This window comes from Miniopterus schreibersii (genome assembly GCF_964146895.1).
Source record: "Miniopterus schreibersii genome assembly, chromosome: 9".
Lineage (NCBI taxonomy): Eukaryota > Metazoa > Chordata > Mammalia > Chiroptera > Miniopteridae > Miniopterus > Miniopterus schreibersii.
The window spans coordinates 82,611,553-82,637,973 of NC_138118.1; positions in this window are offsets into that span (position 1 = coordinate 82,611,553).

Sequence of the window (26,421 nt, forward strand, 5' to 3'; positions counted from 1 at the left end):
GAATCGGCAGCAAGAGTGCCCCCGAGGAAGTGAAACCCTCCCGGGGCGATGGGGCCCCGGGGCCCTTGAGACTCTGCCGTGTTCCCGCCGTGCGGATTCCACAGCGAGACGGGAGGACGCGTGCCCCTCGTGGGTCGGAGCAGCCGGAACGCAGCCCGGGCTCCGGGGGCTGTAGGGGAGCGCAGCGCCCAGCTGCCCTCGACGGTTTCTCCCCAGCGCGGCCTGAGGCTCGGGCCCTGGAGCCCGGCCGCTCCCGCAGCCCTGTCCCTGGGAGACGCCAATTAGCTCGAAAGCAAACGGTACCAAAGCAAGCGCTGCACTTAGAAAAACCCTGATCAAAAAGAATTGTTAGCTGGAAGCAAACACGAGCCTAACTTCCCCGGGGCTCCACGTTTCACCCTGCTCAGGAGCAGAAACCCTGTACCCGAGCCCGTCGTGAGGGACCCGCCTAATGAGGAAACTCGGTGCGCATGTGATGGTGCTGATGCTGCAAATAGGACTAAGGACCTTGGGGCAAAAATTCAGAACATGCCAGTCTGGGAAAGACTTTTTAAAAATATTGGAGTCACTGATGAAATGACTCGGGGACAGAGAAGATAGATGGACCGTCAAGTAGCTTTGTCCAAATAGACCCCAGCAAAGGGTATTTGCAATTTCTATTCCATCATCCGCATCCTCCAGGGCATCAATTAAAACCATTTTAATCTGTTTTAATTTCAGTACCGCTCTCCCATTTATTTACAGAGATTCAAATGCCACAAGCTCGTTGGAAAGCAACTATTTTGTCAAAAATTCAATCAGATTGGGAGAGTGTGGAATGATGCTAAATCCCTGGAGATCAGGTCAGGGTTGAAGCGCGGCTCTCCGGGGGCCGGGAGTGAGCCTGAACCCATAACAACTCGTTGGCTTCCCACAGACAGAGCCCTGGCCTCCAGCTGCCGCCGGTCGTTGATGTCCTTTGGCCTCTGACACGCCTGCGCCAGGCACAGGACAAAGGCGGGGAGAGGCCAGTTCCTCCCAAACCACTTTAGGAAAAGCAATCTGCTGCATTTGATTCACTGGCGGCAGCGAAGCTTGTCATTTCTTTTTATATTAAAAAGGTAGAATTTGTAGGTCCCTGTATTTTATTTGTGGAGGGAAAACATAAGTGAATTCACTTATCTTTATCTAAAGCAGGTTTTGCTGATTTTGATGAAGGTCAAAAGTAACATTTTGGAGTTAAGTGATCTGCCTCTAATGACGAATTTCTAGAAATATTTATCCTGATTGTTAGAATAACAGACAATACAGCTGTTGGCACAACTTAGTGACCTAAAGCTAAAGTTTCAAAAAGACCATCTGTATGTATGAAACGGAAATAAAGATACCTCCAGGAAGGCAACCGAGCACATGCTGCGGGCAACGCGTTTATTTTACAGCCTCGCTTTGTTCCAAAGGCAGGAACGCAGCCCCGGTGCCTCCCACCGCCTGCGATGCCCCACGAGGCCTCCTCTGTGCCCCGCGCCTGAAATGCGAAGGCACTGCCAGGGCTCCTGCGGAGGGCGAGTGTCAGCCAGAGCGCGACACGGGCGGCTGTCCAAAGACACAAATGCTTCGAGGCAGAGGCGCATGGTCAGCGCCCGCGGGCTCCCCGCCCAGCCCCGCCTTCGTTTGTCCTGTTCCGCTGGTCAGCCTCCCCTAGCTCAGCCCCGAGGGCGGTCCCAGGGCCCTCCCCTGCTCTGGCCTCTCCAGTGGGCGGTTCCCCTGAAGGTGGAATATTCTTTTTGTCCCTAAGTGAAAATGGACAGTTATGAAAATTGGGCATTAATAAATAAAAATTTTTTAAATTATATGGCTAAAGATACATGGTAAAAAAAAACCTCAACATGGTTAATAATTGATTGTAACAATTAACTATTAACCACTAACAAGTATTAATTATATATTATACAAGTGACATTAAATAACATTTAAGCATAACTAAAATAACATTCACTAATGATTATTAATTAATCACCACAATACTTAATGACAAGAAATTTTTATCCAGTCTTATAATGAAAATGCCCGTCTAAGTGACCATTTGAAGCACGGGGGAAATCACACTAGTAGACACAGTAGTAGTACATTAGACAGTAATACTAACGGCATCACTGCCAATCATTTCCCACAGAGTCAAAATGAAACAATTTTGAGGTAAGTCGTAGAATAAAATATTTTTAAGAAAAATAGTTTTAGTACTTTTAATGAACAATTTATTTTAAAGAAGTATTCAGATGAAAGACATGAGAAAATAAATAAATTAGAAAAATGGAAACAATTTATAAAGAAAACTAAAATAGTTCTCGGTGAGTTCTCCATTTTTATTTTACTCCAAATTCTCTCCCTCCTTTCCCCTGAGTCATTTCTAGATTTCTCTCTTCAGAATCACTAATTCTGTCTTCTCTCTGGGGTGCCCTATTTAGTCAAGATCTAATTCGTAGTGAATTAAAACTTTTTAGTTCAAGTTTACTGAGATTTTCAAAACTTTCCGAGCTTGCTAGTTATTTTAAAACCACACATTTTCACAAGATTTTGTGAAGTAAGACTTTTCTATGTTTCCACTCAACTCTAAGACCCATCCTACATGCCACCTTCTCTGGACTCACGCTATGTGGGGTCTTTTTGTTTGTTTAAGAAACATCATTTAAGACAAATAAAGTAACAAAAACAAAAAACCCACTTACCATGTTGCTACGAAGCATGACCTCTATACGCCTGACAGGAAGATCCAAGATTAACTAGCAGTAAGGAAATTCTCTATGGTCTGTTGCCAGCATGAAAACCCAGGATTGTCTAACTGTAACTTGAAAAAATACATGAAGATATGACAGCTCTTTCCATGTTAAGTTATAGATTGAGTTCATTTCTAATTAAAAGCCTAATGAGATACTTTATCTAACCTGACAAAAAGATTCTAACATCCATTAATAAAATAAATGCATAAGACTACTTAATATACTTTGAAATAAAAAGAGTGGAAATGAAGAAATAAAGTTCTTACCAGGTATTAGAACCTAGCATATATCAGGAATAATAAAACTTGCACAGAGAGAACATAAAACTCAGAGAAAAAACATTGAAATAATGTAGAATAGAAACCGAGGATGATACATTTACAGGTATGGAATGAACCTTCAACAGAGAAAACACTTCAAGGCAATACCCTGTAATTTTTCTTGAAATAGGTGGAGTGCAATGCAATGCAGAAATACAGAGCGATGCAGAAATACAGTGTGATGCAGAAATACAGAGCAATGCAGAAATACAGAGCGATGCAGAAATACAGAGCAATGCAGAAATACAGAGCAATACAGAAATACACTGCAATGCAGAAATACAGTGTGATGCAGAAATACAGAGCGATGCAGAAATACAGAGCGATGCAGAAATACAGAGCAATGCAGAAATACAGAGCAATACAGAAATACACTGCAATGCAGAAATACAGAGCAATGCAGAAATACAGAGCGATGCAGAAATACAGAGCGATGCAGAAATACAGAGCAATGCAGAAATACAGAGCGATGCAGAAATACAGAGCGATGCAGAATGCAAAGTTATACCTACCCTCTATCTATTCATATTGTCTGTCTGTCTGTCTACCTATCTATCCTATCTACCGGTTTCTGTCTACTTTGAGTATGTGAATTATCTGTCCTTTGCACACTCAGCCTGTTACACTCCAAAGAAATGCATCCCTGCGTTTCTAATGGGCCTGCTGCAAAGCGACGAGCCCCTATTGTAAACGTAAAGTCGCTCTTCCTTAAATAACTGCATGTTCAAACCACAGTGAGGTCTCCCTTCGACCAGCCCTTCGGCACCCAGCCCCTTGATGGGCTCGGGACACAGTTGGCCTGGAAACCGCACGAGGCAGTTCTCTGAACTCAGAGGGTGCGTTTCCTTTGGCCGCACGATTCTGTCCCTCGCTCTGTGTTGAACCCCCTGTGTCATGCCTCGTTCTCCACAGAGCCGACACCCCGCCAGCACACGTCGGGATGTCCTTGCCCATTGCTCTGGTTAATTTTTGTCCTGGCTAATGGGCACCTGCACCATACAAGGGGCCACACCTCATGAATTGCTCAGCCGGGTGTAGTCACATCTCTTAAAAACAGTTTTCACTGCTTTTTATATGGAGAAGTTGAACCATTTGCATTTATTGTCTTACTATTTTCTTCTTTAATCTTGTCATTTTCACAGAATTTATGAAACGTTTTTGTTAACTTTTTTCCCTATTTCCTTGGCTCTCTATATTTCAGGCTTTCAGCCATATTTATTTTTATTTTTTTAGAGATTCCACAATTTTCATCCCAGAGAACTCCATCCTCTGGATCACACTTTAGAAAATGTTTCTATGTTAAATATTCATGCAGTTTGCATATGTGATTCTAGTTACTTCTTCCCAAAGACAATCTTTAAGAGGCAATATAGGAAGGATTTCGTGATAGAGAAAATAGAAATGTGTGGGCTGGTGGCCAGAGAAAGACGGACCCTCTGAGCTCAGAGAGCCTCGGTGCGGTTCCCAGGCCAGCAGCGCAGGAGTCCGTCAAGGGCCTGGGCCCTGACGGGCTGGTGAAAGGGAGACCTCACTGTGGTTGAATATGCAGTTATTTAAGAAAGAGGGATTTTACATTTACAATAGCTACTTGTCATTTCATATCTGTGAATCCTGTAAAATGCCTGATTTTATCATTTGCCCTTTTCTTTGGTATTTAGCTTATTTAGCTGTTTCTACAGTTGATTGTAAGGGTTTTACGTGCATTAAGATTTAAACTTTTATCTGTCCTATGAGTTGCCAATGATGTTCTCATTTCTGCACTTATCACTGGAATCTGTGTCTATTTTTATAAATTGTGCCTAGCCAAATGTACCAACCATCCTTTTCTTAATTAAGGTTTGAAATTTTATTCACATAAAATTTAGAAAGATAAATATTCTGTGAGTTTTAATACATTAATGAAATTTTATGGAACGTTATGTGAATAATAATTTCCCTTTAAATTTAAATAAAAATTGTGTCTGTCTACTGGCAAGAAGAATTTGAGATTCATTCTGATTTATAATACTATAAAATAGTAGCAATAAAAATGATAATTATAGTAATCATAGCTACCATTTATTTATAATGGAGCAGATATTAGGCTAGGAGCTTTTATAACATATATTTTAATGAAAGAAATAACCCAATAAGATATATATTATTGCCAACATTACACAGTTATAGGAATTTGAGTCTGATTAAAATCTTTACTAAATTTAATGGAAAAACTAGGATTAAAAAAATAATAAACTACTTGATTACTGAACCTATTCTTTAAACTCCTACTTTATGACATAAATCTTAATTTTTAATTAAATTTTAAAATGTACTTGTGTTCATTATAGGTATCTAAGGTGACACACGTATTGCAACTTGTTTCAAATTAATTTGGTAATTTTTTTACTTGTTAAAAAATTTCCATGAAACACACTGATCCAAATTCCATTATTAACAGGCACGAAGTGTGTGCCAAATATTAGTCTATTTAGTAAATATTTATAGAAGGCTAGGCCCTGGATATACAGTGACTGAGGAAAAATATATATAAAAAATTGCATAAACAAATGCCCACTTGGCTCAGGGGACACCCTTCCCATTTGCAGGAGACGCTGGCTAATGGATGGAGTGAGAATAAAAGGCTCGGTGGGCTCCGGGGAAATTCCTCCTTGATGGTCCAGACCAAGGTCCCCAGGCCGTGGTCACCGCAGCTCTCGGACACCCAGCTTTGGGCTCCAGTCTACACCCCGAAAACCAAATGCTGGCCCCGGGCCAGGTGAGGCCCCTTGGGACCAGTTCCAGCTAAAACATCGTGACCACGAGCAAAACGTGTCTTTGCCAAAGCAGAGAATGTAACAGCGGGTGTGAGACCCTGGGTGCTTCTCTCCGGCGGAACTCAGGCCCCGGGGGGTTAGGGCCGAGCCTCCGCGGGTGGCAGCCGGACAGTGGCCGCGGGCCCCTGACGCCGCCCGGCCCGACGGCTAAACCCGCGGGCCTGTGCCGGACGGTCGGTGTCATCCCCAAGCTCTTCTCCTTCCCAAACTCATTCTGCTTGTGTTCCCTGGCCCGCTGCGGAGGCGGGGCTCCAGGGGGACGTGGCTCAGGGCAGACGTGTGTCCCCAGCGTGCGCGTGTGTGTGCGTGTGACATGATGCTTAGCGATGGAACCGTAGACTATGCGGCTGTGAAGGATGGGGAGAATGTCTGGCAGCTCATCACATTTTCTCTGCGGAACAAAATCACACATCATGCAATGAAATATCCCTTCAGACTCTCTTAGAAGGACCTCGACTCTGATATAAAATATATAAACTATACATGCCTTTGATTCAGCACTTTCAGAGAATGGGACGCAAGGCAGGCTCCCGCTTCGGATGTGAGGTGGGAGAGGGGGGACTGTCCTGTGAGAGGGCAGGCTGGACCCCCCGGGCCAGAAGCCCTGCTCCTGGCGAATGCTGTCGGGCTCCCCCACAGTGGTCTGCATGTCCAGGTCCAAACGTAACTAGCGATGGTATTTTTCACTGTTTTCCCCACACTTTCCCTCTACCCCAAACAAGCCCCGGCTCCCCAAAATGAGTGCGAATCCTTCCTGCAGAGCTCCTGCCCTGCCTGAGGGGGCGGCTGGGATGGAGTCGCCAGCACCGCCTCTCAGCACCCAGCCCCCCGCCCTGCAGGGCCGTCCCCCTAATGTTCCGGGACAGAGGGGGTGCACGGCCTCCCTGCAGGTGGGGACAGCCCAGGCCTAAGGACACGAATTGGAAAGCCAAGGGCGCTCGCGAACGGATCTTAGGAAGCCGTGACGGCTCAGTGGAGTGATTTATTTACTTACTTTTTACAACAAGTTTTATTTCAATGCACTTTCTAAATAGCAGTAGGGAGGGCCTTTGTTAAAACCCCAGACTCGGGGTAACGGGACACGTGGAGTCTTTTAGTGCTAAGCATACGCTTTCAAATAGCCTGCGCGTTGCTTAATATCCAGGAAAACACCAAGTTTTACTGTTGAAATAAAGCTCGAACGTGGTTTTTGAGAAGACATTTGGATTTGCAATCTCTGTCCTTAAGAAAAACATTCATCCCATAATATAAGTTTTAATATAACATCACAGGGAGTGTACACAGGGAACTGTTCAGAATCCTTAGGCTTTAATTAGTATTTGGATAGGACGGTTAAGATATGTTTTGAAACAAAAACAAATATAACTTCCGCAGTTCTATGTAGTAAGGTGCACCATGCTCTCCTCTTTGTAAAATACTTAGATTTTTATTTTTCAGAGTGTAAAGAGAAAGTAAAGCTTAGTTTATTTCCTCCCATGTGTTTCTTTTCTTGGGGAGAATTTACAGTGCTTGAAAGGATCAATATCCCTTGCAACAAAAATCCTGTATTTATCCAGAGGACAGGAGCAGAAAGAAACAATACGTAAGAAGTGTCACTGTGAGGCTCAACCCCGCTTTCCAGGAGGGACCTCAGGCAGGGCTCGCCTTGGGCAAAATTGTGAGGCCACCCAGCCCTGTGCCTGGTGCCCCTGAGCCCCTGGGAAGGCTCCCTTGCTCCCCGCTCACCCAGACCAGACTCCGAAGGGGGACTCTTGGCAATCCAGGCGTCCTTTCTTCCAGTCTGTGCTCTGAACCCCTGTCCAGTTCCCTGCACCGCCTTCAAAACCTCTGACCGAGGGCCTAAGGACCATGACTCATGAATAGTTGGAGTCATCTCTGGTAGAAAATTCCTAAATCTCTGTAAAGCCCTGAGAAGTAATTATCACTTGGTGGTTTTTAGAAAGTTTAAAAAAAGAAAAGAAACACTCAAAAGAATTGCTGTAAATCAGACCCCATCTGACGGAGGGAGGGCGGATGACCTCCTGGGTGGGAAGCCGCACTCGTCTCTCTTTTCGCCCTGAGATAGTCTCCATCCAATATGACATCCCTGGTGATTCCCTGTGCTTCCTTTTATCTTAGTAACTTAATAGGTGTGCAGGCAGATTTTAAAATCTGTTCCCTCGTCAGTGCCCAAGTAATTTTGGGAAACCAAATTACATTAAATAGAATTAAACTAGTTTCTTTACTGCAGAAATTTTTAGATGATTCAAAAGAATCATCTGCTCTGCAAAGAAAACATATCAGGAGACAGTGAACAAAATTCATTGACAAAGATATTCACGTGTGTGTGAATGTGTATGTCATCAATCTCTCTCATAAATAATATCCTATGGACCAAGCTCTAGGCAGGTGAAGAGAGATTTTTAAGAATTCTTTTCCATCCTCACATTTGCTTTTTGTGACCTGTGCTGTCTTGATTTGCTAACATCCTGATGATGAAAGTGTCAGAAAACTTGCGACTCTAGCAATGTCCCCTCCAGCAGGACCTCAGGTGGTCCTTGACCCAGGCGATGGTTTTCCAGTGAGGACTGGGCACAACTAAGTCGCCCAGAAAACCCAAGGCTGACCAGGGAGTCACACACGAGCCTTGAGAACAGACGTCCCTGTGTTGGAGTGACGCGCGTGTCTTGGACGCGCCTCTGCTGCCTTCCTTGACGATGGCGTCTCTGTTGACGGTGGCGTCAGGGTTGTTCGGGGGCTGGAGTCGGGGTAGAGGGCGGAGAATGAGGCGGATGCTTATGGATTTCCCCCCACGAATGTTCCCGCCTTTGTTGGGCTCGGAACAGCAGAGTTGACCACCAGTTTTCGGGTATTGGAGGCATGAACAGAAGAGCACCCGAGGACCCAGGGCACCAGGCCGGCCTCTGTCTTCGGGCCATCGCTTTGGATCCCCAGGGAGATTGTGATTAGAAACCCAAGCAGGGCTGTACCAAGAGTAGCAAAGATTGAATTTCCAGATTCAACCAGAAATGCAAAACAGAGACTTCCGTTTGGCACATGGGACAATCTTGTATTTTTCCAATAGCACACGACATCACCAGTGCGACTCTGCCACCGTTCTTGGTACCTCGGCTTGTGTCGTGCTCTGTAGCTGTAATGGAAATTAAGGACAAGTATCCCAATCTGTCGATGCAAAGACATTAGGCAGGAACAGGCTGACAGGCCAACGAGCTTCTTGAAATGTTAGACATGAGGATAGCTTTGAACTTTGAATAAACCAATTAAGTCTGACTTTGTTCTATTTGGTGGCAGGCAGGAAAAACCTTCAGATGCGGTAATCAGAGATAATATCTACTTAACATTTAAATATGTACTGGGTTTGATTGGAGACAATAAGATGTCCTCTGGAAAGCAACCCTAAGTCGTGTTTATAGATTCTGTAGCGTTTACAGTCATGCAGATAAAGAACATCACAGATATAATGTAAGTAAGCCTCTCTTTTAAGGACAAATGAAATTAAAAGTATGATACCACAACCTCAGCAACTGTGCATGCAGGAGAGGCTCGTCTAGATAGAAAGTGCTGAAATTGGCCTCTTTTTATCAACAGCAGCAAAATCTTTTACTAATTAAAGAAAACTAGACGGAATTGCAAAATTTTAAACTTACCTACATCTTTAGGAATATCTGTCTAGCTAGAGAGCAACCATGCGTTTTATCTCATGACAACTATTCCCCACGCCCTTTAAAGGGGGCACAATGTCCGTTAATGATGTATTGTCCCTGTTCCCGAGAAGTTCCCGGTCAGTGAGGTTAGTAAGGAGTTAGGCAGTTACCCACGGCAAACAAGGCCTCTGCCGCGTGCCTTGTTGGGGTAAGACCATGGGCCCCACCACGTGCCAGCTGGGTAGCCACGCTGATCTTTCAGTCTTTCACCTGGATAACAGGGACATTTTACCTGTTGTATGTGTTGGAAAGTTCAGATTAGAAAACCGTGTGTGCGTGTGCGTGTGCATGTGTGTGTGTGCGTGTACATACGATATATCACACACAGGTGATGTTGGACATGCCGCCTCCAGAACAATGAGAAGCCCATTCTGCGCAGTCGCCCGGCTGTCTGATCTGGTGGGGCGGTCAGAGCGGACTGGCACAGCCGCCCGGCCCAGCCCGGGTTCAGCAGCGGCCATCCATCAGCGGAAACACTGCAGAGCCTCATTGCAAAGAGACAGGGGGAACTGTGATGACTTTTGAAAACAGTGTGCCAAAGAAGCTAAGGCAACCCTGTGGCTTCTGCTCTGTTGTGTAGGTGGCTCACATTAAACTTTGGTTGCCAGGGGATCCGTTTCAAAGGCAGAGCTTGTGAGAAATAAACCCTGTTTTTTCAAATTCCCTAGCAGATGTTGATGAGCTGCATGCTGCAATCGGAAGAACCACAGAGGCCGGTCTGGCCAGGACGCTGGTGGTAGTCAGGGGGCTGACCCTGGGCACTGGCCATGAGTGGCATGGACCTAAGGGAGTGCCCCCGGCCTTCCTAGCCCATTACGTCACTACTGATGGGCTGAGATCACCACGAAATATGCTCAATCCCCACACCCCGTCCACCTCAGACCACCACCAAAGTCTTCCCATTTTCCTTGGCTCAAATGGCCAAAGGCATTATCATTGTTTCCTAGGCTCTGGAGACCCTTTGCCGTGCAGGACCCCTTCCCCAGACCTCTCTGACGTTATTTGTGTGTGCGTGTGTGTGCATGCGTGCATGTGCATGCGTGTGCGTGTGTGTGCGAGCGCTTCCCCGGCCCACTGTGTCCCCTGCGCTCACAGCAGGCCCCCCCTCCTGGGGCGTTGAGCTCAGCGCTGTCCTTGCCTGAGCTCTGGTCGTCCCCGTGGCTTCCTGGTTCGTTCTCTCGCTGCTTCTGTCTGTATCCAAAGGCCACTTTCTAATGGGTCCTTCGTGACTACATGGTGACCGCTCCTTGCACCCCCCCCGTGCACCCCTTCCCCTTCCTTGGTTTAGTTTCCTTCATAAGTGCGCCAACCATAGCAATACCCCATATTTTAAGTTTACACGGTCACCGTCCGCCTCGCCTGCTTTGGAATGTAACGTCACAAAAGCAGACACTTTACCTGAGATACTTAATGCTGAATCCCCTATAAAGTAGATTTTAGTAACTCCAAAGGCATGCCTGGTTATCGAAACCAACTCTAACCAGCTTTAGTATCAAATATCTTCCCAGATGGCGAGATCTGGAAAAGTATTTGGGTTAGTTTCTATTATAATTTTGAAATTTTTATATAAGCACTTACTTGTTCAGGCCACTTAAACAGAGCTCTTCTACGAGTACAAACTACCGTTCAGAGGTGGAAAATGCCCCAACACGCAAGCACAGAGAGATGCAAAGAGACCTCCTAGTCTTTGCTTTAAACTTTTAACCATGAGATGGGTAATAAGTTAAATTTATCCACTCAGACGGCTAAGCCTTCTTCTTATGAATATTTATGAGAAGACAATTAAGGTTTGCATGTGTTCTTGTCAAGGAGCGTTGGAGCCAAAGCCGCAGTTCATACTTTAAAAAAAAACCCACAAAAACTCATTTCTTTATTTTTCTTCATTCTCAGGAATGAGGGTGTAATAGTAGGTGGACTTTCAGCTTTTTTAACCTGCATTCCTGGTTCCGCGGAGATTTGTAAGATAAAGCAGTTGCTCTCAATTCCCCCAAGAAACGGGCTGTAACTTAAGTGACCTCATAGGTCGACCTACCTGCCCAACGACGTCACTTCTGATTTGCTTTCTGCCCTCTGGGTCCGTTAGCTTTGGGGAGGGCGTCTTAAAATTCCTATAAGGCTCCGTATCTTCACCTTCTGATTCTGCCAAATTTCTGATCATAAAGGTTATTAATCTTTTGAAATGTCTTGTCAAGCTTCAGCCAGGAGAAACAGCAAATATCTCTGGCGGAATAAAGTAAGTGCCGGGACGCGTGAGGGTCACTGACTTCAGAGCCGTCCTGGAGCCGAGCGCCTGCGGTCCCGGGACGCAGGCACCAGCTGCCCCTGGAGAGGAGGGTCCGTAACCCATTGATCTGGGCTTGGGAGTCTCCGTGGTGACCCAGTAAAGAACCGTGGGCGCCCATGGGCTCATCAGCTCTCCCTCCGAGCTAAGCTTGTGAGATCCTGGGGCAGAGAAAATGTTTTGCAAATGTTGGTTTGGAAGGAAAGGGCCTGCAAACAGCCCGTGTTTCCTGTCCGTGTGCACGCGGCCAACACCTCGGGGCCAACGCGTTCCCTCGTTTCTTCTGGTTGTCGGAACGACGCGCCCCTGTGATTCCATCTCCCTGTGTCCTCTCCCAGTGGGTGTGGAGAGCCTCCCTGCGCAGTGCAACGCCAACTCCCCTAGCCCGGCCCTGAAACCCAGCACCGATGCCGCCCGGACGAGTGGTCCTCAAACAGTTAAGCAGTTTTCAGCGTCCCTGACAGCTCCATGACCCCGGGGAAGGGTCCTATTAAGCAGATGGTTAAACTTCAGTGTCGCCCCCCTGACCGCAATGCCTTCTACGCAGGCCTGTCCTATGTCAAAATGCCTCTTGGGCCCGGCCGGGTGTGGCTCAGCGGTTAAGTGTCAACCTAGGATCCAGGCGATCAGGGTTCGATTCCCGGTCAGGGCACATGCCCGGGTTGTGGGCTGCAGCCGATCAGTGACTCTCTCATCATTGATGTTTCTTCTCTCTCTCTCTCCCTCTCCTTTCCTCTCTCTGAAATCAATAAAGATATATTTAAAAAAAAATACCTCTTGGCTCAAGGCAGAGCGATGTGGTGGTGTTAGGAAGGGTGAGCCACAAGGGGAAAAGGGAGGGAAGCGCCCGCCTGTTAGAAAAGGTGAAGAGGAGGCGCCTCGGCTGCAGCAAAGGGGGGCTGTTTGCAGGTGAAGGGGGAGGACCTGCCTGTCGTCTCCTGAAGGCAAGGGGAGGGGGAGAACCCGGCACCTGGGCGCGCAGCTCTGACTTCCTCCAGGACCCAGATCGTAAAAATAATTGAGACGCATGAGAAGAGAAAAGAAGGGTTTGGGAAAGGAGGTGGAGACCAGACGCTCTTACGATGCCACCGGGGTCGGCACTTCAGCTTTGTTTGGCTCCTGCTGAACTACTTTTCCTTAAGAAGCTACTTAAGAAGCTAAAGTTAAGTGCAAGTTAAATCAGAGGCTGGAGAATCCGCTCAGGGAGTATTTTTATAGCACTTGACTTCCCCAAAGACGGGGAGAAATGTTACGGCCACAGAGAGTCCCCCTCGGATGCGATGCTGAGCTCGAACTCGAGGTCAGTGAAGGCTTGCCACGGCCACGCAGGCCACAGCGTGGCTAACGCAGCAGCCGTTTCAAAGACACGCCTCGTGACCGAGCTACTTTTCCCACATTGCCAATGCTCCGCCTCGCCTCGCTTGCCTTGGGACGCCGGTGCTCTGGGCGACAGCTGCTTCCGGAGACGGAGGCGACCTGCTTGGGTGACAGAGCTCCAGGCCCCGAAGTCCCCACCGAAGGGCCAGACGGCAAGGGTGAGCCCCACAGAACCTTCTTCTGCAAGAGCTCGCGGCTCCTGCAGTGCGACTCCTGCTCTTCCCTCAGGGTTGGGATTAATATTTAAAAAGGTCTATGACCAGGAGATTTTACCATGAGATAGTGTAACGATGGCAAGAACGTGAAACACGGGACGCGAAGGTTCCCAGGGCGCCCTTCGCCTGCAGGGCTGGCGGGGCCGGCGGGGGCGGTCTCCGCAGTTACACCCCGAGCCGAGCGCACCGGCGCCGGGAGCGTGGGCGCCTGCCCCTCACTCCACGGAGGAAGGTGTCTCTCTGCCCTGCCCAGCACTTAGGTTGACCAGAAATTAAGAAGCTCAACTGTTTGAAGGGTCTTCGTGTTTCGCCTCCGTTGCTTCTCAAGTGTCTTCGTTCGCCAGGGAGGCCGTCACTTCTGTCTTTTCTTAAGACCGAGTGGGTGAGGGCACAACACATTAATCACATTCCCCCACTGGAACAACGGTAGAGATGCTTTTCGAGGGAGTTTGCTTGTTATTTTCAACAGCAGATGGACTAATCAGTTTTCCTCCCTCCGTATTCTGTGATTTATGGTTTGTTTGGGCAACGCACTCTGAATTCTACTTCTCATGAGCTAAATTACATTTCTGGACCCTAACAAAGCATTAAATTACATATTAAGGATAAAACCTCTCTCCCTGTTCATGATATCGTGACTCACGCTCACCTTCACTTTGTTATTAAAAAGAAAAAGCTGGGAGTGTGAGCAAAGCGAAAGAGCCGATGCACGCACCTTCCCGGAGCGCGTGTCCTTCAGGGCCCACCGCACCCTGGGCATCTCACTCCCTGCGCAACGCCCCGGAGAGAGGCCCTTAGGCGGCCGACGAGGAGCTGGACGCTGCGTTTGTCCCGCCGGGGTCCTAGCCGGGCTCTCTGAGCGCCGCCGTGTCCGCCTGGCCCTGCCTCATTTCAGGGATGCCAGGGGGGCGAAGGAACAGAGAGGGTGCTCCCCTAACACCCTCAGTACTCAGAGCTTCCCCCGAGTGGGGCCTGAGCGTCATTAAGGAGGCATTAAGCCCGGTCCCTGCAGACCGGGTCTTGCCCTCCCTCCGACCTCCCTCCCTTGGAGGCCTTGCCAAGGTGCTCTCCCCGGACCACTTCAAGGCGGCACCGTCTGAACGATGTCACCCACCCCTGGAGTCCGAGTCCCCGACAGTCACCTTATCCAGGGGAACCCGCTTGCCTTATGCGCCCCAAAGGAAAGAAGCGGGAGACGAACAGCGATCTGTGCAAAACATACCCGGCCCCCGGGAGCACCGGCGCCTTCCTGCCCTGTCGGTTCGCCCCGCGTCCAGCTGTGACTCCACTTCCAACGCTTCCCTGGGATGTCTGTCAATAGTTTCCTTCTGAAACGCCGTCTGCGAAGATCATAAATGAAGCGAGATTATTTCATTGTCACTTACATTCGGTGTGGACACAGCGCTAGCGCAGGCCCGACCGTGTCTCAGGCTCGCACCCCATCCGTGCTATCACGGTGTCTCCACGTGAAATGCAGCTCAGGAGCCTCCTGCGGTTTGTCTATAAAAGAACAGAGCGGAATGTACTCGATCAAATGCAGGGACCTTGGTCAATGATGCGCTATCTAAGTATAATTTATTTCATTTCCTGGCCGTAAGGTTTGCTGCTGTTAGAAGCTGCGGGGCTGCCGAGTCACGGCAACAGCGGTGAGTGCTGCCCGGTGCTCGGGGGAGGCCTCCCCGCGCTGCAGATTTCAAGTTAGCGCCGCTCCCACGGAGACAACGCCGACACGCACCATTTGAAATCAATTAATAACGTCTATGTAATTCTTAGCATAACAGGATGACCAGTATATCTTTATTGGTATTAGCATCGTTACTTATGAGACTCGGTTTTCTTGCCCAAGTTGTGAAAAAAGTCTAGGGAAGATGCAGTGTTCTGTCTGCCACCAGCAGCCACCTGTTGAGTGGAGCCACGGAGTGGCCTACCCAGGCCTCAGGCTGCGTGATGCTGGACAGGACTGTTACCCACGTAAGCATCGCGGGAGGCCTGGGGGCCCCGCCGTCCCAGCTCCCTCGCTGCTCAGTATCCTTTATACAAACTGATAGATGTCCGCGCTCTGCTAACCTAAGCTAGCACAGGCCTGAACACACATTTATATGTAAGTGTAGATCCACACGTCACCTGAGACCCTCTGCGTGTGACTACTGAGTTCATCTTTGTCATTTGATAAATTCGCCTGCATGCCTTTTGCTTTTAGCTTAATATAAAAACATGTCAGACATAATCACACCGATCTTCCAAGTTCCTGCATACCCTAATATGTTTTTCTACCTTTGTCCGTCATAAAAGCGATGCCTTCTTTGTAAAATGTGCCTAAACTCCTCATTTCTTTAGGTCAGTTTGCATTTGGCATCTTTATTAATGTTGCCACCACCCCTCATTTCCTATCAACAGAGAATCTCATTTATTTGAAGCTTGTTTCTTTCATCACATAATTAATTAAGAAGTTAATGGATATCAGGTATATTATAGGCCTCTGACACCTCATTGAACGCCTCCTCCCTGAAGACGCTGTCATTTATCTTAGTCCTTATGAATGGTCTTTGAACTGTAGTTCTTTTTAATGTCAAAACTCATAGTTAACCCACATTAAATTAATTTTTCAAGTGGAACTTCATCCAAAGGTTATAGCATTAATTATTGGTTAAAGTCTTTTATTGTCTTCTAACATCTGGCTTGAGTTTGTTTTTGACTCTCCTCAAATTCCAGACACAGGTGCAGCAATGCAAAAATGCACCAAGCACCTAGTTTCTTAGCTACTATTAGCATTTTTAAAAATTTTATATTTAACGTAATGAGCATTTAACGTAACTTCCCTTCCATCCTAACAGGTTTATTGGAAATCCCCACTACCTCCTCAACTTTACAGAAAGTTGACTCTATCTTAAGCATATCACTTCTTCAATATATTTCCCTTCATATTTATTTAGTTTTATTTTATATTGTGCCTCTTTCACAGGCCTCCTATCTCTGGGCAGCTGGAGTCGAGCTCTTGTTTTCCAGCGCTTCTTCTAGATAACGTGTTTCCTCCTATCGCCCAATTCCAGGCACCCCTGTGTACCACCTCCTTTCTCCTGCAGGAGGTTGTTAAGGTAATGGTCCCCAGTGAACCTTCCCCTTGTGATTTAGTTCCCCCATTTGTATGTGTAGGAGGCAAAAAATTACTTAGTAAACACGCCTTGATATTGTTCCTCCAATCCTGAGGCCCCTAACAACCCCCTTCTCCTTCCCACCCTTCAGGGACTTCCTGTGTCTGTTTGTTGTGTTATGTTCAGGGGTATTTTTTTATTTTTATTTTTATTTTTTAGTTTTAAGAGGAAGATCTGGGAGAAATAAGGCTCGTCGATATTGACCAGAAAGAGAACTCATCACTTCTTTAAAAGGTAACAACATGCCTCTTCTATAACTGAAGTCATTATGACATCAACGTTGGGCCGTGAAGACGTCATAAGGTTTTTGACACCCTGCACATTCATTTTTGCATTTCCCATATGGCTCCCCACATTGTGAGAATTTAGTAAATAATTATAGAATACATTGGTGATAAGTCCTTCTAGTGGTATCTGAATTTTAGAGAATTTACACAGGTTTTTTTCAAATGGAATTTTAATATGTTATTAACGTATTTGGGCAGCAGCTGTAAAACTAGATTTCTACTGATAACTATATTCCCACAAACAATCACAAGAGGAATTCGCCTCGACTCTGAGGGCTTTATCAGCAGCAACATCCGTAACTAGGTTAACACTTGTCATTTTTGGAAGGAGGACGTTGGGGACCAGGCGGGTGGGGACACTGGGGGGACGGAAAGGAGGGAGGTATATGAGGGACAAAGCCAAAGTCGTGAACGTCAGAGTCTGACACGCCCCAAACTGAATCCACCGTCAGTCCTGCCTAACTAACTGTACGCGGCCACTGTATTATGCCTTGCAGTCCAGTTTCTTCATCTGTACGATCAGAATAATAATTTGAAACGCTTTGCACGCAGCAGTGTGGTTCTGGTCCGTCGGTTTTCCAAAGCCCACTCGCACAGGAATTTCTGTGGCACTATGGGGACAACGGTTGTACCCGACGTGCTCTCGCTCCACGGACACCCTCCACCTCCTCCGCCGCTCAGCAGCAGCTGCTGTGGACGCCAGCCCTACAGAGGAGGAGACGTGCAAACGTGAGAGAGCCGCCTAAAGCGGCCAGGGAAACACCAAAAGCCGCAGCCTCTCACACAGCGGGAGAGCTGGACTGAAGGTGTCGGGGACGAGCGAACGTTTTTCGTAAGTTAGGTGAAAAATAATCAATAAAAGGGAGCAGTCTTGGTTCAAATGCCACAGACTTTTATCTTTCTTGGCAAAGTTTTATAGATTTTTAATAGATATTTCTTTACTTGCTGTTTGCTCCTAGGACCACTCCCAGATGTTACAAATGGCTCAGGTTTGGTTTTGTTTGTTTGCTTTTAATACATGCGTGCACAGTTTGCACCATTTCCCGGGGGGGAGCCAGCAGAGCTCCTCGCACCCATCCCACCAGGAGGGGGCTAATTGCCCGGTGCCCAGGAGCGGCGTGGGCACCGTGGGGGAGTCGGTCCCGCCTGCAGCCCCCAGGCTGCCCGAGGGCACGGCCCACTCTCGCTCCCAGTAGGACCAGCTCTAGTTTTGTTTTCCTCCCATCAACATGATGAAGTTGTTCGATTTTGCACCAAAATTGCTAATCAGGCTGATGAACAGCACATTAAATAGAAAAGCATTTCGTTTACAGAGAAGGGATCTAAATTAATGACACGCCAGACACAAGACCTGAAGTTTCCAAATCTAAGTTTTATGTAGCTCGTGTGCAGCAGTTAATGATTTTTATAACAAAGCGCGTTTTAGTCTCTTATACGTCAATTTATCTTTCAACTTACTCACTTACTTGCTAAATAATCTCAGTTCCCCCACGTGTACGTGTCTCATGATAGCCAGCTGCATACGTCACAGAGGCAGACAGATGCCCCATGTATTCCTCATGGGCTCGGTTAGGATCTGTGATTTCTTAATACATTCTCTCCGCCTTCTTTTCTGCTGATGGACTTGTCAAGTTAAAAGTAACCGAGCCTCACGCTGGGTTTTTAGCACCGATTCATATAAGATAATCTCAGCGAATGAGCTCGATCGCTTTACGGTCAAGAACAAAGGAGTCTGGCACCAAGTAGACGCGGACAGTATTGAGCTTCTAAGCGACACTGTGTTCTGAAAAGTATCCGAAGACCTGAAATCTAATATTGAGAAGAACCTTCAGGCAATGAGGAAATAAGTGTAGAAACTGCATACCAATGACTGGAGGCAAATATTTAATCACTTAAATGACAGCTACAAAATATACTATATCTGATATATAGAACCTGACAACATGAATTATTAAACTTTTCCTTCGGGAACCAAAAAGATAGCCCTTTAACGTAGCACCATCATATAATAAATGTATTCGTTTATACGAAGCCTTGTGTGAAGCATCTTGACCCCAAAGACATAACAATTCATAATAGGTATTCAACCCGAAAAACAGATTTGAAATATCTGAACCAACCACAGAATGGGGAGACAAGTTGATCGAAATGTCATAGAGAGTGCCCACAGAAATTCTGAAAGCAAACGGAACTGATGAGGCAATAACCCCAGCAAATACATACACAGCGATTGAGGCAGTGAGCCTGGCGTGGTGTTCCCATAGGAGGAGACACAAGGAGCAACCAGACAGACAAAAAACCTGTGTTTTTTTCAATAAATGGTATTGGAGCCACAGTTTGTCAATGATTAAGAAAGCAAGGTGGACTCAGATGACACTTCTCATACCAGTGCGAATTCCAGAAAGCTCAGGTTCTAATTTCTATAACATATAATTAGCTTTATAGGAAAAAAATAACCAAGTAGAAAACATAAACAGAGTAAGAACACAATTCACCGAACGGGAACTCTAAATGACTCTGAAACATTACTCAGCTCTGCTGATTTTAACTGTGAAGCACATTAAATGTATTTAACAGGTCTTTCTTCACCTACTATATTGGCAAATGTCAGACAGTCTAAGAACATTCTGTTGCTTACCAGATAACTAGCCAATTCCACATCTTTCATCTGGGAGCACAATTTGGAACACAACCTACACGGGGTAATTTGATTTAGGAAAGTAAATAACTCAAGTACTAAAGCTAAGAAAAATCATTCAATTGGTTTATGAAAAACACTTAAATATACCAATAGACACATTGAAATCAGGGGGAAAAATTAGAGTGTGCTTCTGGGGACCAAAATTCTAAATGTCGCATCCTTCGAAGGGTTACCAATGATTTTACCTCTAAGTACTTACCCTACAAATAAAAAGATGGTATATAGAAAAATTATTTTTAGTTATTGTTTAACATTGAAAACTTTGGAAATACCATAATACCCATCATATAGCCTGGTTAAATATATCAAAATGCAATACTATGCAGCATTGGAGAGAATAAAAATGGTTTTAAGTGCTCTTGTACCATGATTTCAAAGACACTTATGCAAATGCATACGCAAGCGATAGACAGTTTATCAGGGGGGCCAAGCTTGTCCCAGCCCTCACATGTCCTCCCCGGCGGAGCGTCAGCAGTGCCTGCCAACTCAGTTCCAAGGAAAGTTGTTTTAAGATCTGCTTTCCAAGCTGTTGTAAACCGTGGTTGTCATATTTCTCTCCTGGCTTTTCTTTCAAGGCAGTTAAGATGTTTTAAAGCATTTTCAAAGCGTGTACCTAGCATACATTCTAAAATTTTATATGTTGTTACATTAAGGGAGTTTTATTGACAAAAGAAGGTTCGTTTTGTGCTTAAAAGGACGCTCATAGCACTTTGGACCTGGGTAGCCATTCGGTATCTTCGTCTAGGTCATGAGTTGCTTTTATCTGCCTGCCCCTTGGAGAGAAGGAGGCGTAGGTTGTTTTGTTTTGTTTTTTGTTGTTGTTTTTTCAGCTGGACTCAATACTTCATTTATCTCCTGCCAGCCCTCTCCTCTAAGGTGCAAGCTCATGCAAACCCGATATATCGGCGTGTGCAGCCGGGTATCCCATGGGCATTTCAAATACAACATCTACAGCACTGATCTCATGATGTCTTCCCCTGTCACCAGGTCTGGTCGTGTCCCAGGGCTCCCTGTCTCAGTGTATGGCTCTCCATCCATCTTAAATGAGCGAGAAATCTGGGAATCCACGTGGGCATCACACCCTGATTTCTGTATCAAGTCTTCATAAAGTCTTCTTGATTTTTTCTGCAAAATTCTCTCTCATTTTCCCACTTGCCCTCACCTTCCCCTCAACCACTCGTGAATTATCATGAATTATAAATATCCTGAATTGTCCTCCAGATCGCTGATTCTTTTCATAATCCTATGTTATCCGCAATATAGTTAGTTGATACTTTTTCGGTAAGGAAGCGTCTTCCCGAGGCACGCAGGGTAAAGACCAGTGTTATCCTCGACCCACAGCCCCGCGCTCTCTTGTGCCGCCTGGTTCGTCACCCACCACACTCTGCCTCGCACATGGAACTCCAAACATACTGAGCTCTGTGTTCCTGGAAAATTTTATGCTTCATTTACTTACATCTGTCTTGCAATTGTCCATTCTTCCTAGAAGGGTCTTCTCAGCCTCCCCCTGCAGATATGTGCAGAAACATGATGCAAGTCAGAAACAAACAAACATAGTTCAGCACATTTGAAGGAGGTACAGGAAAGTGGGAGCCACCTGCCCAATAGGGCCTAGGACAATCCTGGGGTCCCCATGGTGCATACGGGATAGATCCAAGTAGGAGACATGATTTTCTATCTCCCAATGATGAATTTTCTGAATATTAGAGGAATTTAAGACCTATATCATTTGAGGCAAAAAAAAAAAATAAAATTGGGCTTTGACTGTGGCTTTCAGTTACACCAGAAGCAATATATTAATAATGTAGTAATGCTCATTGTAAACCCTTCGAGAAAGTAGGAAATGATAAGCTAACACCAATTAAGATTACAATAGAAAAAAACTAAATTAAAATACAAGAAAGTTAAATTTGATGGTATATTAAAAAATAATCTACCAAGACCAAGTAGGATTTAGGCCAAGAATACAAGGCTAACGTCGTATTTGGGAGACTGTTTCTCTAATACGTAAAACCAACAGAAAGATTTCATTATCTCAGAAGTTGCCCAATGCAATTAAATACTCTCCCTGATTAAAAAGCAATAAGCAAAAACTTTTCAAAGGTGGAATAAAAGGATAATTCCTATTTATAACTAGGGACGTGGTATCATCAATTATTATTTTATTCTATGGCAAAGACCTGGGGATACTAGTTTTAAAATGTGGCGCCACTAATGATTTTTAACATCTCTATTCTTTGGAATGATTTGGAAATACCTAGCCGATGAATAACATATAAAATGAACATAGGATGCATGATCATCACCAAAAAGAATGGGAAATAGATTGAGAAATGCAATTTTCTGTCTGGAAAACCTAGGAAATGACTAAAAATTTAATAGAGTTTAAATGAAAATGTATACACTAAACATAAAAAAAATTATTGTAAATCAGAGTTAAGTGTCCAGAAGTGGTCATTTGTGAGACCTTAATTACCCAGTTTAGTACGTTATTATTATAGTTCTAATCATTTTTGTTTTCAAGTCGGCATCATAAAAATGCGGCAAGCGCTCTAACCCAGCCGCCCGTGGTCTCGCGGGGCCCGGGGCTGCTGCCAATAGCCCTGTTTTGCCCCCGCGGCAGCGGCCCGGCCGCGTCCCCTAAGCCATCCTCCCGGTCGCAGAAGCGACGCACGTTCGCTGAGGACCTTCAGCTCGAAATCTTCCATCATTTGTGAACAACTTATGGATCCACCTTGAGCTGCGAAGTCGAACATCCTGTCCCCTCCTCTCCCTCCTCTCCTTTATCTGGCACATAAAATGCTGGGATTTTCCATTTACGTCTTTAAGTTGCAGTGTGATTAAAACGCGTCCCCGACGTGGAGATACTCTTCTCTGATAGTCCTGTAGAAGCACCCGAGTCGCTAAAGCTGGGACCGAATGGGCCACTCAGCGTGGGACACGCAGGAGGAGGGAATCGTTGCAGTGGGCCGGGGCCCATGGGCGGGGGGCCCCTGTCTGTGTAGGACGTTGGGGCGGAGGCCCCACCACCTGTGGCCCACAGCCTGCGCCACCTGGGCCTGCGCTGAGGACACTGGAGCTCTGAGTGCACAGCCTTCTGCCTCTAACACTGTTCCCACGTCCTCTGAATTATTTAAATGTGATCTGTGACCTACGTTTTCCAGTGAACTTTGATTTGTCACGCAGATGCGAAGTTCTGACCACCTCCACAGTAAAACTCAGGCTGCCGTGCTTGGCTCTGTGAGATCACATCGCTATTTTTTGGTTATCCTTGAAAGTTTATTTTTATTTTCACTTAAAATACAACGATTTGGCCCGTCTTTCCATTATAGTGAAATATTTATGCAGGTGCATCACCGATAGCAATGAACGATCCATGAGGCCTGACATGAAACGTGCTATAAAAATCTGTACAGTTCAGAATGAACCCAGACTGTCTCCAGCCCTTCAAAACATCAGAAAGTCTAGACGTCGGTAGAGGGCTTTCTTTATCATGACAAATAGGTTTGTCACGTCACGTCATAAACCTAAAGAGTTGATGGCTACAGAGAAATACATCATTTGTGTTCCCTTTCTATTAGACCTGGCATTTGGGAAGTGGCAGATATATCTTCCCCGAGAAAACTATGATCGCAAAGATTTTCCATCATAAAACACGCCGAAGCTGACATTGTTATTTCTTCCGAGGGGCCCACAGCCATCCATTCATCTGGATCCAGCCAACGTTCAGATACAAACATGAAAGTCCCAGAAGGTGCTGACACGTCCTGGGCTGTGACATTCCCCTCGGTTAAGCGGGGGAGCCGGAGCCCGTGTCCTTGACGCCCAGGAGGCCTAACTGCAGAAAGGGCGCTCGCGAGGGCACAGAAGCGCAGACGTGTCCCCCGGCGAGGACTCAAGGGGAAACCCGACAAACTTGGGAGCTCAAAGTGGCCAGCGGGCCACCAGCGAGGCACAGGCACTCTGGTCCCCTGCCACTGCCCGGCCCTCCTCGCCTCGCGTGATGCCTGGTTTTGCTTCTTTCTCTGTATCCTGTGGCTGTCCCTGGCGTCTGCCACCCAAGCCCTATGTGTTCCTGAGACTTTCAGTTGGACCCTTCCCCGATTTTGTCACCGAAACTCTCTCACGTTCCAGTAAAACTGACCGACCACGTCAGCTACTTCCAACGGGCGCCATACACCACATGGGGCCACGGTCTTGGTCACGTTTTATTTTTAAGAGTGGCATTTGCTTTTTTGATCGCTCCAAATTTCATGCATTTACACTGTAGATAAATTGTATATAGTAAATACAGCAAAGAAAGCAGAATTTACTTGAAGCCCCTCCACCCTTAAATTTCTTAATAATTTCGATATATTTATATAAACATAGAGCAGAATCCGCATTCACTTTCAGAACCTCAATGTGCAGAAATATAAAATACAATTGTACGACTAAGCCCAATTTTCTCATGAGCTCAAGTAACTTCTCAAGAGTGAAAATTACTAATTTTTTTGAAGCTAATTTAATCGTTGGCCAATGAAATCTTAGTCTCTTCCAGGTGAACGTGGCCTCTAGAACAAACAGTCTGTTTTTCAGGATCTCTCTTCCTTCTCTCTTCCTTCCCTTCCTCAGGTCCCGGTGCCTACAGGGAGTCACACCCGATCCCGTTGCGGGGGAGGCAGCAGGGGGGAGACCTCACACCCCGAAAGCGGGAGCCCACGGTGCTGGCCCGGGGGCCGTCACTCTCCGCCTGTCCCTGCTGCAGGCCCAACTCAAGCATCAGAAGTAAGGGTGGGAAACAGCTCAGCAAACGAAAGGGGGGGGACTGGAGTAAGGCCGGCCGCCGGCGGCTTCTGCTGAACCCGAGGAGAAGGTATGGGCTTTGTCTGGGTTCCTGGGACGGGAAACACTTGGGTCCCCAAGGTGTCCCTGATGAGTGTTCACATAAGACCTCGTGGACACCGAGGGCCTCGCCCACGCACAGGGTCCGATGAACGAGGCTCCTCCTGGTTGTCGCTTGCCTTCCCTTGCTTTACGCACCTGCGCACCACGTAGGTTATTGAACCGTGTCAACGCGTGTCTTGCCTCCTAGCTCACCATCTACTGTCTACATTTAACATTTTCGCCCATGCCACTTGTTTTTGCTTGTTTGACGGCAGAGTTGAATGTTCACAACCAGGCAGCCAGCGCTGGAGCTGAACGCTCAGGGCGGGCCAGCCAGCGCGCGAGACGCCAGGCGCTCAGCCGAACGCGCCTCCCCTGCGGCTCACCGACACTCTCCGAGGCTTGTCGGGTATAAAAGATGCTCTCTGTGTTTTTAATCTGTTTACAGAAAATCACCTGCAATCCTCTTCAGAGTCACAATTTATGATAAATAAATCTGAAAATGTTGACAGCTTCATCGCCTCTCTTCTGTAGACCACAGGGGAAAAGGGTCCTCCTTACAGATGTGAGACAACTGGCGAGCTCAGGGGAAGAAGTTGTGCCAAGTGGAGACATTCACAATGCAAGTATTTTCGTCCTGAAATGTGTAAATATTTCAGCCCAAATGCTTTCATCGATGTTTTCAATCTGTCCCCTTACAGGGAAACTTTCATCACAAGTACTATTATAGAACAAAATCCATCAAATACATTATCAATGTGTTCTTATTTTTAATGCTTCCCCAAATTTAGATTCTGCAAAATTATAGACCCTCTTAATTTCATTCTAATTGGCTACAGAATACAAATTATTGAATTAAACGTGGGAGTCTCCTCAGAAGGCCCTTCCTGCTGTTTGGGGCACCCACAGGAACACTGTGCATCACCTGAGCGACTCTTATTTACCTTGGTCAGTTCTTCCTTTGCTTTTGATGCGTCAGACTGCTGTGCTTTCCTCTTTAAAGGCTTTATTTTCAATATTAACACTTTTCTAAAGCCAAAAATATATGGGGCTTCAATCATCGCATAGTTTTATGATAGTATCCCAACAAAATTTATGCAGCATGCGACCAAATTTTAGAGGGCTCTTCCATTAAATATAATTCAGTACAATTGTAGGCACTTGGGTTGACTTTAAAAAGAGTTCTTTAAAAGCTGCCTGCCTTCCTCTTGATTTGTTGATGGGCCGCAGAGAACGAGAGTTATGCCTCTTCAGCTACAAGGACACCGATCTCCAGCTCCCCCTGTTTAATCGAGTGCTACATCACAGCCAGGACCATGTCAGGGGTTCTGGGACTTTCATGTTTGTATCTGAACGTTGGCTGGACCCAGATGAATGGATGGCTGTAGGCCCCTCGGAAGAAATAACAATGTCAGCTTCGGCCGTGTTTTATGATGGAAAATCTTTGCCATCATAGTTTTCTCGGGGAAGATATATCTGCCACTTCCCAAATGCCAAGTGTAATGGAACAAGAATATAAATGATATATTTCTTCGCCCAGCAATTCCACTTCTGAGTATTTATCTGAAGAAATTGAAAACAGTAATTTGAAAAGACATCTGCACCCCTATGTTGGTTGCAGCCTTATTTACAATAGCCAAGGCATGGAGACAACCCAAGTATCCATTGATAGAGGAATGGATAATAGAGTATTTTGCACGTCTAGATAATGGAATATTAGTCGGCCATAAAGATGGATGGAACATTGCCATTTGCAACAGCGTGGATGGGTCCTAGAGGGAATTAGGCTTAAGCGAAATACCTCCGACAAAGAAAGACAAATACCATGTGACCCACTTCTGTTTAGAATCTAAAAAACAGAACAAACAAACAAAACAAAACAGAAACAGACTCTCATATAGAGACAGAACAAACTGATGGTAACCAAAGGGGAAGAACGTGGAAGGGGG